The sequence below is a fragment of the Pleurodeles waltl genome, chromosome 9, assembly GCF_031143425.1.
Source record: "Pleurodeles waltl isolate 20211129_DDA chromosome 9, aPleWal1.hap1.20221129, whole genome shotgun sequence".
NCBI lineage: Eukaryota > Metazoa > Chordata > Amphibia > Caudata > Salamandridae > Pleurodeles > Pleurodeles waltl.
In genome coordinates this window covers 611,168,257-611,185,085 of record NC_090448.1, presented here as the reverse complement: position 1 = coordinate 611,185,085, position 16,829 = coordinate 611,168,257, and the positions used below count along the sequence as shown (strand labels likewise).

Below are 16,829 nucleotides of genomic sequence, written 5' to 3'. Positions count from 1 at the left end.
CCTACTTCTGGGTCATCAGTGAGGTACAGTTTGAGTCCTGTGACACAGAAAGCATGATATCCACACCCGGACATACTTGCTGCACTTTTAATGTTCACTGCATGAAACATAGTGATTGAAGAAATATTTGAATTAATCTCAACATTTTGATGTTCACTGTATGAAACAAAAATGTGATGGAAGGAATGTTGTAATTAATCTTAGCCATTGCCAATCGATCCAGGATGTTTTCCAGACCATGGCGTTTTAACCACTTTACCATTCTAGATAGAGCCATGACATATGCAAATAGGTCTTGCTTCTACTCCAATGAGAACAATCCAGTTCAAACTGCCATGCCAGGTACCCTCCAGACACCAGCAAAGGAACACCAGACTTGTTTCGACCTACTTAAGTCTCATATTGTGCATTTCTGAATTATTTTTATGTGAGCTCATTCAATATTTTGAGTCTAAGAGGCTACACTCTATGCCTCAGTTACTTGTCCATCTTGCTACATTATCTACATACTTGTTAGTTACTCAAAATGTTTGCACTCCAAATAATAGCACCCTATCATTTGAAACAAACAATGAAAAAGTGCTTTCCAAGGAAAATGTGGCAAACATAGACAAGATAGATCCTTAGTGCGCGCCACAAGTGGTAGGAAGGTGATGAGCTGCAGAGATGTCAGGGTTCTACAATATTGACAAATTGAGACTTACCAGTCAGAAAAGATGCGAAAGTCCCACAACCACACATCCCAAGACCATGCAAGAAGATAACATAGGCAACAGTGCTCCATTGTGAACTAGTAGTACACAAGAAAAGAAACAACCATGGATTATTTTTCCTCCACCTGGAACCAGATGCAGTAAAATGAAAAAATAAAAACTGTTCCTAGTGGATAGCTTTAAAAATAAATAGTAGCCTACACTTCATTGAAAATATAACTTCATATAATTTAGTAAGAGTAGTTCAAACAAAAATGAATCAGAAACGTTATCCATAAGGACTGTTCAAGAAAATAATATTTTAATTTATCACAATTATTCTTAGTACTGGAGTAATCGCACAGTTGAAAGACAAATTATAAAGGAATAACGAGACCATGATCCTGAGGTCATTTGCTTTCATTTTTTAATGAAGCCTTCTTGAAGAACAGAAACAGCTACGTTCATTAAAAGATGGGCTCATGTGATTGAGGTTTTAGAAAATGTATGACGGATGGTAATTAGTTGAGCCAATTCTTGGAGTAATCTCGGACTGATAAATCAGGAGCATTGTTTTTCAAAGATATTCGTCATGGAGTGACATTGCCTGTTTTATTATATATTTATTCTCCTTCCTTTGTGTAATTTTAGAAGCTAAGCTTTGTGGTATGTAGTCTGTCATCTGTAAAATAGTATATTAATGCCAAATTACGTATGATGGTTGGTCAATACTTTTGCCACCTGCCCTCTGATGGAAGTGGATAGTTACACAGCGCATGTTTAAAAAATAAAACACCTATGGACGTCAAACAGATACTTATACTCCGATTGGTTGATGTTTGCAATGGCAGTACCCAATATAGTTAACACGGAATGCAGTCCATTCAGAAATCACTACAAATCACAGGCATATTTACATTGCATTTTCAATAAAACTTGTAGGACCCAGGGTGGTGTAAACCAAGTGTCGATCAGCTTTCATGCACAAAATATACAACTGAAAGCTGATTGATGCATTAGTAAGCAAAATAGTTTTGCATCACGTTAGAAATTGGGTTTTTGTTTGGCAGAAAGGTTACCCCCTTTCCAAGCAAGGAACCTCACTCTAGTCAGGGTAAGTCACACACAATCCAAATTATCCTGTGCCCACCCTCTGGTAGCTTGGCACTGAGCAGTCAGGCTTAACTTAGAAGGCAATGTGTAAACTAAATTGTGCAATAAATCATGCAATAACACAGTAGAACACCACAAAAATACACCACACAGTGTTTAGAAAAATATATAATATTTATCTGATAAGATGCAGGTCAAAACGATTAAGGTGCAATAAGTATATGTTGAAAATATCACTGTAAAAATTATATAAAGTGTCTTTAGTCTCTTCAAAGCAATAAATGTCTCTTGCAAGCACAAAGAGCATTCAAAATCTGCACAAAGAATCGCAGAGGAGGCCTTGCGTGGAAAACAGGGAGGTGTGCGTCGATCTCTCGGGCCGCACACCGCGATGCATCGTTTAGTTTTCACGCAGGGAAGGCTTTGAGTCGATTTCCGGTGCTCAGTCATGGATCCGCTTCGGGTTGCAGGGTTTTCGAACACCCTGGGGATGATGCGTGGGTTTCTGGCGCTGACAGGACAAAGTCACAGGGGCTGCGTCGATTGTTTGGCATTGCATGGAAATTTCTACTGCACGGCAGGTGCTGCGTCGATTCCTCTCTGGAAGTCGGGCTGCGTCGTTTCGGCTCAGCTGTGCGTCAATCCAGTGGGCCGTGTGTCGAATTTCCAGTTGCTACGCTGGCGCTGCGTCGATCTTCTCCTTGCAAAGTTGGGCTGCGTCATTCCAGTTCGCTGTGCGGTGAATTTTTCACCGCAATGCAGGCTGTGTGGCATTTCTGGCAAGCTGTGAGTCCATTTTCTTGCAGAGATGAAGTCTGTTTGGTCCTGAGACTTCAGGGAACAGGAGGCAAGCTCTATCCAAGCCCTTAGAGAACACTTCTCACCACATCCAGAGAGCAGCAAGGCAGCAGGGCAACAGCAAGGCAGCAGTCCTTCTCAGAAAGCAGTCAGGTGAGTCCTTTGGGCCGCCAGGCAGTCCTTCTTGGCAGGATGTAAGTTCTGGTTCAGGTTCTCTTCTCTAGGTAGTGTCTGAGTTGGTAGGGGCAGAGGCCCTGTTTAAATACCCAAATGTGCCTGTCAAGTGGGGGAGACTTCAAAGAGTGGCTTAGAAGTTCACAGGTACCCCTTTCAGTTCAATCCTGCCTGCCAGGGTCCCAGTAGGGGGTGGGGATGTCCTTTGTGCGAGGGCAGGCTACTGTCCTTTGACATGTAAATGTCAAACCCTCCCAGCCCAGGAAGACCCATTCAAAATGAAGATGTATGCAAGTGAGGCTGAGTATCCTGTGTTTGGGGTGTGCCTGAGTGAATGCACAAGGGAGCTGTCAACTGAACCCAGCCAGACGTGGATTGTAAGGCACAGAAGGATTTAAGTGCAGAGAAATGCCCACTTTCTAGAAGTGGCATTTCTAAAATAGTAATATGAAATCCAACTTGACCAATACGCAGGATTTTCTATTACCATTCTGGCCATACTAAACATGACATGCTACTCCTTCCAGATCAGAATCTACCACTTAAAAGTATTTGAGGGCAGTTCTAATACTAGTCTATGAGAGGGGCAGGCCTCACAGTAGTGGAAAACAAATTTGTAAGTTATTTACTACGAGGGCATGTAAAACACATAAGTACGTCTTGCTTACATAGCAGCCTGCTCTATGGGTTACCTAGGGCCAGCCTTAGGGGTGACTTATATGTAGAAAAATGAGGGTTTAATGCTTGACAAGTAGTTTTAAAGTAGTTTTAAATGCCAAGTCGAAGTGGCAGTGAGACTGCACACACAGGCCTTGCAATGGCAGGCCTGAGACATGGTTAAGGGGCTACTTATGTGGGTGGCACAATCAGTGCTGCAGATCCACTAGCAGCATTTAATTTACAGGCCCTGGGCACATGTAGTGCACTTTACTATGGACTTACAGGTAAATTAAATATGCCAATTGGGTATGAGCCAATGTTATCATGATTGTGAAGTCTGGGTAAAGAAGTAATTTCCAAAAGTAGGAATAGATAACATCCAATGTTTATTCAGGATAACAAGGAAACTCCATCCACTCAGATGCAAGTCCTGCTCAAGTCTCCCATATTCAAAGCATAACATTCTAGATTCCTCAAGACTGGAGGTAGCCAAGGCAACCATCAAACTTAATGCATAACAAAATCTAGGTACATAGAGAAGAGAATCAAAGATACTAAGGCCCGTATTTATACTACATTTGCGCCGAATTAGCGTCGTTTTTTTCGACGCAAATTCGGCGCAAAACGAACGCCATATTTATACTTTGGCGTTAGACGCGTCTAGCGCCAAAGTATGGGCAAATAGCGTCATTTTTTGGCGTGAACGCCTTCCTTGCGTTAATGAGATGCAAGGAAGGCGTTCCCGTCTAAAAAAATGACGGCGACGCAAATGCGTCGTATTTATACTCCTGGGCAAAAATCACGCCCGGGAGTTGGCGGGTCAAAAAACCCCGCATTTGCGCCACTTTTTAACGCCTGGGTCAGGGTAGGCGTTAAGGGACCTGTGGGCTTAAAATGAGCCCACAGGTGCCCTCCCCTGCCCCCAGGGACCCCCCCTGCCACCCCTGCCCACCCCAGGAGGACACCCAAGGATGGAGGGACCCACCCCAGGGACATTCAGGTAAGTTCAGGTAAGTATACATTTTTATATTTTTTAATTTTTTTTGGTGGCATAGGGGGGCCTTATTTGTGCCCCCCTACATGCCACTATGCCCAATGACCATGCCCAGGGGACATAAGTCCCCTGGGCATGGCCATTGGGCAAGGGGGCATGACTCCTGTCTTTACTAAGACAGGAGTCATTTAAATGGCGTCTGGGCGTCGAAAATAATGGCGCAAATCAGGTTGAGGCGATTTTTTTGCCTCAACCTGACTTGCCCCATTTTAAGACGCCCTAACGCCATTTTCCCCCTACGCCGGCGCTGCCTGGTCTACGTGGTTTTTTTCCACGCACACCAGGCAGCGCCGGTCTGCTAGCGCCGGCTAACGCCATTCCATAAATACGGCGCCCGCATGGCGCTTCAGAATGGCGTTAGACGGCGCTAAATATTTTGACGCTAAACTGCGTTAGCGCAGTTTAGCGTCAAAAAGTATAAATATGGGCCTAAATATACAAGGAGAAGCAAATATCATGCATATCATGTGTGTGCTATTTCAGTAGACCTGTATGTCTGCACAAATTGAGAGGGCCTTTTATTGGAAAATATGCTGCCCCTGAATGCCACACCATGATTAAGAAATAGATTTGTGATATTGTGCTTCCAAATGTACCCCCAACTACATATTACTCCCTTATCACTCTTGCAGAAAACATATACTACACTTTTTCTTTGTGTGATGCTTTGCTTTTTCACAACCCATTACTTCAGTGATGTGACATTGAAAGCAGTACCCCACACTGAATATTATTCCAACACCATTGCATGTAATCTTAGTGCCAAAAGAAACCAGGAACAAATAATGGGTAAGTGAAGTACCATGTGATATTTCCATGTGTAGTGTGTAATTTCTGTGAAATTTACCATTTTATGAGGCTTACCCTGGGACAGTTATCCTTGCGTACAACTTTGTACTGGAAAGTGTACCTTGAGTCTGGATGTCGTACAAGACACATTTGTGTCATCTTTGTGCCATGGCACAATACTTAACGTATGTTAAAACATTGTTTTTAGGTCAAGCATGTAAGCGTTTGGATGTGTTTTAAGTATGGTGGGTTTTTAACCATGCCCACCTCACGCCCATCACTTTAACTTGTTCATGGGCTTGCCTTTCAAAAATCACTTGATGTCATTGGTAATTGCTTTACGTTTGTCCTGTCTTGAGGCTGTTTTTGTCACACCTTGAAAACTGCCTCTCTTACATGGATTGTTGCACGATTGCCTATATAATTCAGCATTGAGAACTATTTATTTTGACTCTACCCTTCATGCTGCATGCCAGCCATGGAGCTCAAAGTGCGAACAGGCACAACAGCGTGACCTCGATTGGCGATATTGGAGCGCTGGTCATATTGTTCACAGTTACCTAATCAGAGTAATTTCTTGTGGCTCTCCCCTTAAAACACTTGAGATTGGTGAATGCTTTACTAAAACAGAAATCCTCAAAGCTAAAGCAGCTCTCCTGGCACAGCGGGAAAGCCGATACTACAATATTCACTGTACACGGGAAACTCATCCCTTAATGCTTTGCAAGCATTCTTTTTCAAAACATTTTTGCTCATAAATCAGCCTGTGGTGGTTCTAGGACTATGGGACCACCACCAAAACGTTCACAACATGCTTTTTCTGTCTACATCACCTCAAATAACCCTTACCACCATTCAGTGTCTGTTTAATCTTTCTCATGGCTGGAACTTTTGTTTTATAACTGAGAATAGGTTGTGATGTAAGAGTTTTCTTTGTGATATCAGTGCTATAGGCCTGTTAGCACTGAATATGTGTAATGTACTAAGCCCTCTACAGGCTAAATATATAGTTGCACTGCATTACTTTCTGCCATTTTTGGTGTGGTTATGCCCTCTAGAAGCTTACTATAGAGGTACATGACCATGCTTCTTATAAATGCAATTTTTTTTGTGGGGCCCTCTAGGGGCTATTCTAAGCATTACAGTCATATCAGCATATGGCACAGAAATGTGTCCCATAATGCTTTGCAGGGCAATACTTTTACAAAACATGTTTTGCTCATAACTCAGCTTGGTGGTCCTAGGACAGTGGGACTACCACCAAAACGTTCACAACAAGGTGCTCTTTCTGTCTACATCATCTTTGGGTCCCCATACTAGGTTAGTGGGGACTCCAAAATAACAACCCCTTCCATCACTAAGTGTTTAATGTTTTTTATGGCTGGAATTTTGTTTTATAGCTGAGTGTAGGCTGCGTTTTGATGGTCTTCATTGTCATATCATTACTGCTGGGCTGTCATTAATAAATATGTGTTATGCACTATGTTCTCCAGGGGCTAAGTGTATGGTTGCAATGTGTTACTTTCTGCTATTTGTTTTGTGTTGTTGTGCCCTCTAGGGGCTAACTATCCAGTTACATGACCATGTTTCATACAAATGCTACTTTTCATTGTGTGGTCCTCTGGGTCTTTTCTGAGCATTACAGTCATATCAACATGTTAACATATTTTTGGCACTGAAACTTGTCCCATAATGCTTTGCAGGGCATCTCTTTTACAAAACATTTTTGCTGATAACTCAGCCTGTTGTGGTCCTAGTCAATGGGACCACCTTCAAAATGCTCTTTCTGTCTACATCATCTCTGGGTCCCCACACTAGGTTAGTGGGGACCCCAATATAATAACCCCTCCCACCATGCAGTCTATTCATGTGTTTTCATGGTTACACCTTTTGTTTTACAGCTGGGAGAAGTTTTGTTTTAGAGGCCTTGTTTGTAAAAGCATTGCAGTAGGCCTGCTAGCCCTAAAAATGTCTTCTGGATTACTTTCTCCTGTATTTTTTTCATGAGGTTATCTCCTCCAATATGGTTACATGACCATGTTTCTTACAAATTATATTTTTTTTGTGGTGTTCTCTAGGGCTGTTTTGACCATTACAGTCTAATGCAAAAAGTTGATTTCTGATAAAGGTTTATATAATAATTGGATATGTTTTAATAAACTCTCTTTATTACAGTTATGACCATAATCCAGGCCAATTTAGCATCCTTATTACACTATGACTGTTTCAACACTCTTGATATGTTTGGGTGACTTTTTTAGTGTACTTCTACTCTGTCGCTGTCTTGTGTCTTTTTGAGGGGAATTGTGTTAGCCAGCCAGCAACTCTCATGGTGGGGTGGTGAAAGTGGTATTCTATTGGAATTAGCATGGCAGATTTAAAATAGGATGCTAAATGGCAACGTTTTCATTTTTTGTGGAGATAGAGGAAGAAGGTAACTCAAAGTGATTTAGTTATATGGAGGGCCACTGGAATTATATGGCAGGAAAAGATGAAATTATGAGGCAGGATTGACCAATTTATGTGGCAAGAAAAGTCCAGTTATGAATTTACAATGCCAAAAGCTCGAACTCAAGCAAAGGTGAGACCTGTTGCATTGCAAATGCTTGTTTTAATTTGCATCCAGTCATTGACGTGATAAGCGTGTAACTCTTTATAACTGCACAATTATTTTTTTGCTGTTTGGGCATTACAGTGCTGCAGATCTTTGTGCAGTTCTCCCACACTTATAGTGTACCTGGGCCCAATTTCACCACGTGATGAAAAACATACCTGTTTAAATAGAGCCATAATGTTAGTGCTACTTTTAAGATTGCTGACGAGGGCTCCAAGTCGAAGGATGAGCTTCTTCATAACAAATCCCTAATCAAAGCATGATCACTTACAACCAGTGGCCATTATCTTTGAAAAATATAATCTCAAAATTCAGACGGCATTGATGTGGAAATATGTTTTTGTTAGCTAAAAAGGCGGTATTTGAGTTCTTCTTTTCAGTAGTTTTGTGTTCTAGCCTCCTTCTAGTTGGCATCTGAATATTGCTTTGGCAGCACCCTTGTCGCCATTTTCAACCCTTCCATAATTCCTACTCACTCCCTTTGTATCAATGGACAATTCGAACTACTAGGACCTTTTTGTTATCATGTTTACAACAGCTTTTGGCACAGTCTTTTTTGACATTCTGTAAAACAAGCAGGCCACTGGAACACCTTGGATTACATCCAGCAAAGACTGACTGCAATTTAGGCCACAGCAGTCAAAAACGTACTGAGTAGGGAGAAAGGGCGTGACCGGCTGCTCTACAATCATTTGTCTCTGTGGCAGCCGCCGAGGAGTGTTGTGTCGAAACATCTTCGTGTGAGGATTCATTGCAGGCTGCGCACATTAGGAGAGGCAACGGCATCCAGGTTTTCACAAGACCGTAATCACGGCGGCAGAAGGTTTGGCTGCGCATGAATGGCTCGCTCAACTCTGCTCCGTTTGTCATAAAATCATCTGGGACTGAAAAAATTCTAAATGACTGATAGCCGTTCTGGTTGCTCCAAGAGTCAATGTTATCATGTGGATGGAAGGCCGCGGCTTTGTGTGCTGAAAACTTCAAGCGCATTAAAATTGGAGACTTAATTGACACCCTACTATAGTCTGAACCTAGATCAGTGGTATGCCGAAGTGTCATTTATAAGGGCTTGTAGGGCCGTTACAACTAATCATTTATCCAATAGGCGGGCCACTGTAATTATGAGGCAGGAGAGGGCCATATGATGCAGCAGGATTGAATAAATTGTGCAGCAAGAAAAGGCATATAATGCGGCATAATGTGGCATATTTTGTAAAAGTATTAATTCATTATTTCGTAATTTTTAAACTTGGCAACACTGTCTGGGCATTGGTTGCACCTCGTTAGTAGAATTGTAACACCCAGATATAGAAATAAGCAACAGAAAGGTGACCAGCCCAGCTTTACAAAGGGCCTCCCAATGTGCACCTACACTTATCACTGCCTTTTTAGTAACTTTTGAACCGTTTCAGCAAGAAACAATATGGCCCAGATTTAAGAGGGCCTAGCGCCTCCTTGCGACACTTTAGCAAACATTTTTATAAATCGCATGTGGCCCAAGAAGGCCAAAATCACCGCACCATATTTACAAAGTGGCGCAATGCATGCATTTTGCCACTTTGTAACCCGCTACATTATGCCAATAGGCATAATGTGTGGAAGGGGGGTGTTCCCCCATTAGGGGGACCACAAAAATGCACAGTGGAATTTAAGGCCCTGATTTAAGAGGGCCCAGCACCTCCTTGTGCCACATTTGCATCATTTTTGTGACGCTAATGTGGCCTAACGAGGCCCAAATCGCTGTGTCGTATTTACAAAGTGGCGCAATGCATGCATTTTGCCACTTTGCAACCCCTTGCGCCACATTATGCCGGCACCAGGCATAATGTATGGAAGGTGGGTGTTCCCCCGTTAGGGGGACCGCAAAAATAGCACAGTGGAATCTGTGAGATTCCACTCCGTCATTTTTAGCCCCTATTTTTAACGCCTCCACAGAGCAGGCGTTAAAAGGGGGCATACCATTGTTTTGTAATGGGCCCTAAGGTACTCTACTGGATTAGCACCAACATTTTGTCCCTAATCCTGCACAGTACATCAATAGTGTCAAAAATGTTGATGTTATTGCCCCTACCCTGCACCATGGTGCGCATATATTAAATATGGCGCGCACATAGTGGCGGTAGGGGGCACTAAGGGGCGCAGGATAAGTGCTGCTGCATTGGATACAGCACTACTTTTCTTAAATTCGGGCCTTTATTTTTTTCGGTTAGATCTGCAGATTATGCAGCAGATGTTGGATTATGTAACAAATGCAGGAATTCTATAATTATGCGAAAATCTCTGCAGCTGCAAAATCGCATAATTCCAGTGGTCCTGCTCCTAGTTGAGGGTAGGACTTGTAACACTGCTTACTGGCCAGACCGGTATGCGGCATGTCCACTGTTAGGTGCCTTCTTTTCAGACAAATAAGGTGTGAAATCAAGGTGTAAAATCTTGTGATCAGCAGATCTAGCTGTGACAGGGAAGGTGGTAGACTAAAAAGGCTGCAATTTCAAGACGTCTCTCACTTGTCGGGCACTTAGCACCCAACTATTATAATATAATGACTAGGCCAGGCAAATTATTCATTACACCAGCTTAATCTTGCTTAATTTCACATTATGGTTATCATGCATAATGTTCGAGAGCATTACATAAGGTTGTGTAATTAGGCCAACGTCCAGAGAAAGATCATAAGGTGGCATCAACCCAAACAGAATAAGAGCGGCTGCTGTACTCATTATGTGAGATTTAATGCTATTTTTAATAGTGCAAAAAGCACCCTGACATCGAAAGTGGAGGTGAGGATTCATTTTGTGCCAAAATATAGCACCAATGCCAGATTAGGTCTCTCACATATTTTGTAACATTTTCCAACAACTATTACGCATTAGGAAATTTTGTGAATTCCATACATCTCTGATTATAATATTCAAAGCAAATTGAACTAGCTAAGATTACATCCCCTTTAAAATTGTAGTCATTTTGAGACATTTATGGGATTAACTACCACTTAAAAAATTTAGATATTTTATCTGCTGCGTTGGTTTTGTGTTGTACTCACACAGTCTGAAAGTGCTAATATAAAAAAAAGATTTTCATAAGCCTCTCAGATCCCTGCATGTGATCTACATTAGGACATATACAATGTAGTTCATGTGTTAAATAAACAAGGTTTTGAGCTTAGCTACTATTGCAAAGGAATGTGTGATACATTTGTCACAGCCCTTACTGTGTGTGAAGTTACATCGTTGACATTGCTAATTTTAATTATTCACACAACTTTTATTTGTTTTTGGAATGTGTACCCTGCTTTAGAGTTTCAAGAGAGACCAAACTGGGCATGCTGTGCTGTTTTGGTGGTACTACACAAAACCAAGCGATCAACGCCTTATTCATGGTTTTGGAGCAAAGTGACGTTGGTTACGTTCTTTTCTATGGAGCATCGAGAATGTTAACGCAATTGTCTTATTTAGAAATTATTAATGAATGTTTATGTATTTTGCATAATGAATTTGATAAGAAAATAAATAACGTAGAATATAATGTGCACGTTTGAAATTGTGACCGCAGAGAATGGCCACCAGTATTCACGAAATGTACTAAATGAATAATTAGCATATATGAAATTATTGAAAATATATTTGATTAACATAGTAATATATCATATTGAGAGTTATAAATTATGTTCTTTGTTAATTGTAGCCCTTAACTTAGCGGGTGTCTTGGCCTAGTCTTGCAAGGCCTCATGCAAAAGCTGTATTTCTTAACGTTGAATGGAAAATGCTGACAAAATGGACTAACCATGAACAGCTCATTGTTTTAGTAAAATGCTTAGTCGAAGCTTTCTATGGGAACCAACGGACAGGAGATGAAGTTACTAGAATTGTATGATTTTTATGTATAACATGCATGAGATTTACTTTCCCAGGATGCAAACAATGAAGACAATGACTGGAGAAGAAGATGCAACATGTTTGATACCTGACGAGCCGGATGATGAGAACATCGTAAAGTGAACCAATCAATGACATGTGAACTGTGAAATATTAGGATTCATAGATTTGGTGTATGGACTCTATTGGGTAGGGTAATAAACGTACGATTAATTGACCAATTGGAAATTGGGGGATAGTTTGGGTGACTTTGATATAACAACGTGACAGAGGGAAAAAGACTTCAGCTGTTAGGGGAGTTGATTGCGAAAGCAGACCTTACTTCGAAATTGTGATGCGAAATTAGGCAGAGGTGATCCGAGATTCTGTCATGGGGCTCCTATTCTCTGACTGAGAGCCTGATGTGATGCTGATCGACTGATGACCTGAGGACGAAGACTGACTCTGTTGCTGTTCCATACCGTGGATAGGTAGATATGACAATATGACTGAATTGTATTTTTGTGCTTTTCCTTTCTAGGTACCAACTGCGCTGTCTTAGTATTATTCTTTAGCTAGATGTTTTCTAAATTCTTGTTCCTAAATTGTTTTGCATGAAGCCCCACATGCTGATGCTAATCTGGGTTAGATGAAGGTTCCTTACATGACGATTGACAGATACAGAGACAAATGATTGACTGACTGTTCTGCTGAACATCATGACTAAAATCAAGATATTACTTTTGATTTTGAATCGAATTGTGCTAATGCTCTAGAGTCCGTTATAATGCAAGCTTTGATTAGATTATGTTCCTGGTGTCTTCTGACTAATTAATGCTGTTCTTATTTGAATTGAATTGAGTTTAAATTGATCTTGTGACTTAGTATTGTAACAAAAAGGGAAATAAAATTACTAAAACATAAACTGAGGTCTGGTTATTCATGGCTAAAAATTAATGGTGTGAGGTTATTGCTATACTGTATTGATTAATTGATTAATGTTTTATCTAATGGTTATTGAATTTTTTGCATTGATTACTGAGTACACTAGTCACATTATAGCTAGGATACTCCATGCGAATCAAAAGGTTCATCGACCTATACGTGTCACCTTGTAAGTTTACTTATTAAGGACCGACGCGATAGCAAGAACAAGAGTCAAAGCGGAGACTTACTCGTCTTGTCGTCTCGATGGAGCTGGTCGTATGACCAGGCCCCACAAATAATATAGTAAACTTGGCTCCCATGATAGTTCATTTTCTGATTACCATCTCCCCACCTTTCCTAAGACAAGGGTTCTCTAAACTTAGAGGTACAGCTCTATGAGGTATGCGATGTTTACAGCTGAGACATGGCAATTGTGCTTTCAGTCATAGTGCAAGCAAGGAAAATGGGCCTGCTAGTCCCAGGTCAGATAACAAAAGTAAGTCACAATCGCCAGTCATGCTTGAGGATCCGAGCACCACTGTTCCTATTGCACTGATGATGGATACACTACTGCTTCATAGTTTCACAGGCATAACTTCCTACTTAATATTAGGGTTTTTAAAACGACAAACATGCCAAGTGAGTACCATTTTAGAGTGCTTTGAATCACTGTAGACAGACCTGAAAAACGAAATAACCATTTTCAATTTGCAATTTGTTGGGACATGCATCAGAAAAAACAAGCATTTGAGCAGAGATTTGAACTAAATCCCCCTTCACTGACATGTTCAGTTGCATACAGGGATTGAAGAAATACAGATAAAATGCAGCAGGAAATTTAATGATATATTTTAGTGCAACATCTCACTGTACCTAATGAGACATTTTTTGCATGAGGCGACTACAGGTGCAAACACCGAGGAAGATTCAATATTTGAGTCAGGCCAGCTCTTAGCAGCATGGGCAACTCTGTGTCAGATGTGTCAATTCTTGCAAAAGTACTTCTTCTGTCCTTGAAAATGCATATACCAGGTAGTCCTGCGGGTGCACTGAAAGGTCAAGTATCACCTATTTTAATTTAATTTTAGTGGGCAGCAAAGAGGAAAAGTCAAGGCCCAATTTATGGGGGTGGTGTGGAATAAAGTTTGAGCTCAGGTAGGACATGCACCTCACCAATTGATCTTCAGGAGTAGCAAGGTTATTAAAAACAATAAATACTCTGATGCATAAGGCCAGGACACTAACCACTTATGATGGATAGCACCACACAGGTGGCCATACAAGACTGAAGACCAAAAATGCTAGAAAGAAAATGACACGAATCTGTCCTTCTCCATCCGTACACAATAATATGCAAAATCTGGTAAACTATCTTCTCCTCTCTGGTCTTCCCAGGAATATTGTCATTTATAGACGTACGTTTGCTGGTAGGGCTCTGTATACTATGACACAGCAATTCAGAGCAGTAGTTTGTAGGCTTTGCCCCTAAACATGTACAGTGAACTTAGTTAAGGTTAATTGGTTAATTTAACTTTCTAGTAAAGCCTTGGAAAGTTGGTACAGGAAATGCACTACTACCGATGAAAAGATTAGTATAGGTAGTATAGGGAATGAATTGTGAATGATTCCAGAGAGCCAGTCATGGTGTCCTCATGAGACTGCATTTTGTAAAGCAGTTCAGTAACACATTGCAAGCAAATTGCTTTGCCATGTAGAAAACCTTTTTCAACCATTAAATATGTCACTCCTAAGGGGAACCTGCAAACCAAGATGGCTGGGTACTTAATGTACGAGAGAGGAAAATAATACATTTTACATAAAAGCATGCACACACAGTGAAACCTTGTCTAAAGCTGTTTAAGATGGTGTAGGCCAAGTTACATTTTCTAGGAAGCAGACTGATTGTGAATAAACACAATTTTAAGATCACAGTTTGTGAAAGTAGTATACAGTTGTTTATGAGTTATTTTTTATCTTTTCTCAAAAACAATTCCATATTGAAAATAGATTTTTTTATAAATGTAGTGGAAAAATTACTTTTGAAATGTATACTTTGTGATGCCTAGATGTGAACAGAAAGTGAAATCAGTTTGATTGGCTGTCTTTTCTGAAAGAGCATCCATATTAGGCATGCATAGCTCCCCTACTGAAGAACTATGCGGTCACTCCTAAAAAAAGGAAGACTGTTGAAGCATCAACAAATGCCCACTTAGTAGGGATGAGTCATCCGGAGCATATAGGTAGAGATGGTTTGCAGAAAGGACTGCTAGGATAACAATCTCTTTCAAATGGATACACCATACAGGGGCACATGTGACCGAAACATATCACCCTCAGAAGTTTCACAGTCATTGGCCTCTGCTCCCGGAAGGATGGAAAGCCATTTTCAGATCAGCCAGAGTGGTGTTTTCCCATTTCCATGGGGGTTGGTCTGAAAGGTGCCACCAGTCTCCTGAAAAGGAGAAACTGCCAGGGCTTATAATTAAGAGGGACTCTGAAGCGGTTTATTGCACAGTGGGAGAGGATGTACTGAAAAGAGAAGTTGGATTTTGGCTAGAATTATGCCAGAATTTGGTACATGGAATTTTTCAGTCAGTAGCTAGCACACCTGTTTAAGAATGGTGCCTCGTTACCACAGGACCCAGAACATTCTTTAACCTAGAAGAAAACCTGAAGGCAGAAAGAAGACCGCACCTACGGGCTGGGTAAATAACAGTAAAAACCACATGCTCTCCACCGAACTCAGGTACTGGAACTGCTCTCCCATGAGTTTCTAATTGAATACTTGATTATTGCTAAAAACAAAAGTCAGAAGGGTTCTATACTGTGAATAAGATGAAGGTGGCCAGTTGTGAGGAGTGCACTGGACCTTGACACAGCCCTGGCCAGAGAGAGAGACATGGTGCCTAAAGGTCTTATGTAAGGACTTGTTGGCTATAGGAGAGGTAAGAAGGCTTTTCAATTACATTTTGAGAACCAGAAAAGTAACACAGTCCATAGTAAAAGCTTTCACCTGTTTGACCCGCAAGGCCTCTGACCTTTTCTCACTTGGCCAAAAACACAAGTAGGACCAAGTCAACCTTGAAAATTGACTCTCATTGATTTTTTTGTATTTTCTTTTTGTGTTATTATTTTTTAGAAGCCTGTAACTTCTGTTCCCCTTATTACTTTTTTACCAGGTCGGTGTCTCTTGCCCCTTATGGTTTTCTGTATCTTTCTAAATTGATTTGGGAATGTTAATGTATAGTGTTCTTAACTTTAATGTTTTTGGTCCTGCTTGAAAGTGCATTTGTTTCACTGGGAAATATTTAAGACTTGTGCCATAAATAGCAGAGGTTAAGCATAAAAGCACATTGAGCTATGTGGTGATCTCAGTTGGGAGGTGTAGCCCCGTCCAAATCAATAACCCAATTTTTGCCAGAGTACCATCTGAGTGTAATCAGAACTTAATAACCATCATATAATTCAGGAACAGGCTGTTTTTAAGGAACACTACCCCCAATGCTCCAGTTTTTACTTGTTTCCTACCTCCTGTATGAAATTATTTCCTTTCTTTGGGCTGTCATCTGTATTCAGCAGTCGTATTACCCAGCTACATTTGTGCTATTCAAATAGCGAAAGAAATATACATATTGCATATAGCCCTTTGTGGCTGGAACAATAACCAAATAAAAACTGCATTGTTCCACCACTCTGTAGCTACATCTTTCTAGAAAGGAAAAATGATAATGAAAAGCTTGGCTGCATGATTGATTACAAAGAAATCACCCCTTTGAGTTTCTTCTCAACCAAGAAACACCTTTAAAATCAGAAATGTACTCCATGTCTCTACATCAAAGCCTACTCAGGCTGGGTGGACATATGAAAATATACTTTTGATTTTGCACTTTAGACTGGACTGTAGTGTCTCCCTAAAGTTTTATGAGATGCACCTTGAATGTCCAAATTTGGCAGGGAGTTCTTACTGCTGAGTGCTAACTTCTGCACATTTTCCAACTGATCATCTCTAAATCTAAAGGTCCTTGAAACATTTCAAGTTTTCTAGTTGGATCATTCTTCCTGTCAAACATTTTATACTTAAAAAATCTTTTGTTTCATCCACATGCAAGAAAAAAACACATTTGATCACTTAGTTTGAAGTGCAAGGTGTAAAA

The 16,829-nt window shown here is 40.7% G+C and overlaps 1 protein-coding gene across 6 annotated transcripts in view; it reads right to left on the bottom strand.

Annotated features, from left to right (window-relative positions):
* The window catches only part of LOC138259714 (leucine-rich repeat and fibronectin type III domain-containing protein 1-like protein), a 3,031,897-nt gene that overhangs the window by 1,392,970 nt on the left and 1,622,098 nt on the right, over positions 1 to 16,829 (bottom strand). The gene's annotated exons all lie outside the window — the stretch shown is intronic.